Source organism: Hibiscus syriacus, unplaced genomic scaffold, assembly GCF_006381635.1.
Source record: "Hibiscus syriacus cultivar Baekdansim isolate YM2019G1 unplaced genomic scaffold, ASM638163v2 tig00110450_pilon, whole genome shotgun sequence".
Classification (NCBI taxonomy): domain Eukaryota; kingdom Viridiplantae; phylum Streptophyta; class Magnoliopsida; order Malvales; family Malvaceae; genus Hibiscus; species Hibiscus syriacus.
Window position 1 is genome coordinate 2,382,455 of NW_024062743.1, and position 4,978 is coordinate 2,387,432.

The window sequence follows — 4,978 nt, forward strand, 5'->3', positions numbered from 1 at the left end:
AAGGGAGTAGAGTAACTTCTTTACAAGCTTCTCGTTTGGAATGATCTCTCCATATGATTTGAGACCATAAACAATCGTGGAAAATCTATTCGCCATAGCTTTGATATCTTCTTCTGGTTTCATTTTGAAATTTTCATAGCTATGAGTTAGAAGACTAGTTTTAGATTCTTTTACCTCGTCTGTGCCTTCATGAGTGACTTGTAGTATATCCCATATCTCTTTGGTGGTTGTACAAGATGAAACTCTCCCGTATACATCTGGTCCAAGAGCACAAAATATAATATGGATATCCATTGAGTTGAGCTGGAACATTCTTGTCTCTGCTTCACTCCACAATCTTGAATGAGTGGAAGTAATGAAATATCCATCTTCTATGATATTCCATGCTCTCATGTCACTTTCTTGAATGAAATACCTCATTTTATTCTTCCAATAAGTATACTAGCTCCATTGAAGAAATGAGGCTTGTTGATGGGCATAGAATCAAGACCGAAGTTGGAACTTCAAGTGGAGGCCATTCATGACTTGAATATCGATATAACTCTTCCCGAATCGACTCAAGAGGTGATTAAACCTTCAAATGAGTGAGGCTCTGATACCAATTATTGAGTTAATCGATCGACGAAATAGCCAAGAGGGGGTGAATTGGCAATTAAAATATTGGTGGAAGCTTTTAGAGAAAATAAAAAATATTTGCACAGCGATTTAGAGTGGTTCGACTTTCTCAACCAAAGTCTATGTCCACTACCTTAGCTATCCACACTAAGGATTTTCCAACAAATTCACTAATTTTTATTTCTTTTGAGGACAAAGAGTAACCTTACAACTCCCTCAAGAATTATACCCTAAATTCTTGAGAACACTCTCTCCCAAAGAGAAAAACTCAAATTTGCAAACTTATAGAAAAACCTCACAAGGTAATATGTTTGCACAATTCTAGAATAAAGAAATAACACTAAAAATTGAATACAATTTAGCACAATAAGTGTTCTTGAAAGAAAAAAGAATATTGAATGAAAATTTAGCTTGAAATGCTCAAACTTGAGGTTTGATGTTTTCTCTTTGATTCTCTAGCTTTTCTTCTTAATTGTTGTTGATCAATGGCTCCTAAGCTTGTTTAAATACACCCTGGATCACTTCTGAACGTTGTGAATCATTGGTGAAGTCAATAGACTCCTTATTGTATAATTATCATTTAAAAATCTAGTGGGAATGTGGGGTACATCGATGCATAGGCAAGGTGCATCGGTACACTATCTGTAAAATTCAAATATTTCGACCGTTATAAGACTTAGTGCATCGGTACACAAGGGATGCATTGGTACACTACTTACATTCGATGTTTCAAAATATTCAAGAGTGCATCGATGCATGGTCTGTGCATCGGTACACAAAATGCATTTGATGTTTTAAAATATTCAAGAGTGCATCGATGCATGGCTTGTGCATCGGTACACAAAATGCATTCAAAATGGGTGTGCATCGATGCATCATGTAGTGCATCGGTACATCACTTTGTAAATTTGATTTTTTGCTCGATTTTGGTTCAAAATACTTTGTAAATTTGTTTCAAAAAAATATTTTAAGTTTAAAACAAAATTTTACACTTTAGTAAGGATTGAAATTGATCTTTGAAAAACTTGGAGTAATATTTTGATATTTGAGTAATTGAATCGAATATACTTTAAAAATTATTTATAAAATCTTAGAATTCATTTATACTTAATTTGTTATATCAAAACAAAAAATGTTTTGAACATAGTCGGATAAACTTTCGATGCACATGAATTTTGGTCCTGACCCCTAGGCTATTCCGTATTAAAGGTAGGTTGGAGTGTTGTTCCGAGATGATAGTAAAATTTCTCTGACCATACCAAAAGACTGTTGGGACCATCTGCGCACCCCAATGCGCGGCGGAAAGAAAACTCGACGGTCTCATTAGCGAACCAAGTACGAAAAAAAACTCAAATCGGGAGGAAGGGATGCGAATACTTACAGCGGGTTCCTTGAAAAACAGCAATGACAACAATGAATATTGGTGGTGTAGATCGGTTCGAATCGTAAGCCTCTATGAAATCATGACTCGGCCTCTACTCAGTTCACCCGATTGAGAGCAATGTTTTTCTTCCCCAAAATAGGTTTGAGAGAAAAACAGCTAAAGGTTTTTTGTGTGTATGTTCTAAAATGGCTGCTAGACCTAACATACCCTTTTATAGCCAAGTTACCCTAATCATATTAGGGTTTTATTATTTCAAATTAATTAAATCTATATTTAATTAATTAGAATTTAATAATCCTTTTATATCCAAGTTACCCTAATCATATTAGGAATTTTATTATTTCAAATTAATTAAATCTATATTTAATTAATTGAAATTAAATATCCAGGATTATTAAAACATATATTTAATTAACTCTAGATATATATTTTAGTAACGTACAACAAATTATACATCTTTGCTCGTTTCAATCCTAGGGTGTGACCTTGTAGGTTCTTGTAACGTTAGCAGTAATTATTAGAACAATTCTAATATTACATACAATGAGTGACATCTAGAAATATATCATTGTCACCTAAGTTACAAGAAAATATGATTCGACATATCATCTTGATGATTAACTCTTTTATGTATTACATCCTTATGTCCTTTATATCTAGAATAGGCACAAGTCTTGGAATAGTCACACTTGTATAGCCCATCTATTGTTTCTTTATATCTAGAGTATACTGTAATTAACAAATAGTTTATGATATCTCATATCAACTTATTCGAGCATGGCCATGTGTTTCTAGTCTTACTCAATCAAGTGGCCTGTGATATATTTCCTATTATGTAGGAAGGACAAATCATATCTTAATCATACACACCCACTACATGTATTGAGATATATTCAATAACAGTCTTTATAGAGTAACCAGTTACGGAGCTTGTTTAGCTGCATCAAAACATACAACAATATATGTTGGATAGTATTGATCTCAAGTCTGAGGATCATACATATAGTCATCACCATGAGCAATGTTATGACGGTCACATAATATTCTAAGACATATTCTCATGGTCGGTCAATCCAATACATTGTTCGCTAACAATATAATCATGTATCAATTCTGACATCTCTATGTCAATGACAACTCATTGTCATCAATCAATAACATGTTAGTCTTAAGCGTATTATTATTGTCCATGCCCATAATAATACTTGACTAGGGATCTTTTAATAATAACAATTATGTCATTATATGGACTTTATTATCTTCCAGTTTATGTTAAACACATATATAAATGAAAATAATAGCTGCAATGCCTTTATTCAATAAAATCGGTAAATAAAAGTTTTATTACAATCATCATATGATTGGTCTTTGGGCATACTCTAACAATCTCCCACTATCACTAAGACCAATAACTCACATATCTAATACCGAGTGACTTAGTGTGATGATCATGCCTCTGTTGTGTAAGAGTTTTCGTCAAGGGATCAACAATGTTGTCATCCGTGTGTACTCTACATATTTCCATATCTCCTCGATCAATGGTCTCTCGAATGAGATGAAAGCGTCTAAGTAGGGATAGCAACGGGTCGGGTTCAGGCCGGGTATTGGTCCCCCTATCCCTGTTCCCATTTAAAAAATCCATACTCGTCCCCTCTTAAAAAACCACGGGGATTTAAATGGGGATCCCCATCGGGTAATCGAGGAAAATCGCGGGGAAACGGGTATCCCCGTTTAGCATAAACATTTATTTAAACGGGTATCGGGCCGGGTATATATATTTAAATTCAATATATAAATATTATATATATTTTTAATTTAAATTAAATTTATTAGTATTATATATATATATATATATAATTATTTTTAATATTTATCGGGCCGGGTATCGGGCGGGTAATCGGGTAATCGGGGTGAGGATTACTAAACCCGTCCCCGTTTAACATAAACGGTTTTCCCTATCCCCGTCCCCGTTTAGCATAAACGGTTTTTCCCCGTCCCGGTTTAATTCGGTTTTCGGTTTTCCCTGTCCGGTTCGGGTTTTTTTGCCATCCCTACGTCTAAGAATATGTTTGGATCGTTGATGAGATCTGGGTTCCTTTGCTTGTGCAATGGCTCTATTATTGCCACATACTTCACTGGCTGCAATGTATTCCGCCTCTATTGTAGAATCAGCTATTGTGTCTTGCTTCAAACTTTTCCAGCTCACAACACCTCCATTAAGACAAAACACAAAACCTGATTGCGATCGTGAGTCATCCTTGTCAGTTTGGAAGCTGGCATCAGTATAACCTTTTATACTAAGCTCTTCCTCCCCTCTATAGACAAGAAATTTATCCTTAGTTCTTCTTAAGTACTTAAGGATATTTTTAACCACAACCCAGTAATTTTCACCAGGGTTTGCTTGATACCGACTCGTCATGCTTAGAGCATACGATACATCTGGTCGAGTACATATCATGACATACATTATAGAACCAATAGCCGAAGAATATGGAATCTTATTCATCCGTTCTCTTTCTAGTGGAGTTAAAGGACACATTTCCTTAGAAAGAGAAATGCCATGTCTCATAGGCAAAAATCCTTTCTTAGATTCTTCCATACTAAACCTTTTCAGCACTTTATCTATATATGTACTTTGACTCAGACCTAGAAGTCGTCTTGATCTATCTCTATAGATCTTAACTCCTAAGATATACGCTGCCTCACCCAAATCTTTCATAGAAAAACAACTACTTAACCAAGTCTTAATAGACTGTAAAGTAGGTATATCATTTCCTATGATGAGTATATATACAAGCTTAGAAAAGAAACAATGCTTACACTAGCCTTCTTATAAACACAAGGCTCATCTTCATTTCTGATAAAACCAAACTCTTTGATTACATCATTGAAACGAAGATTCCAGCTTCGAGAAGCTTGCTTTAGTCCATAAATAGACCTATATAGCTTACAAACCTTTCCAGTATTTCCTGGAAAGAA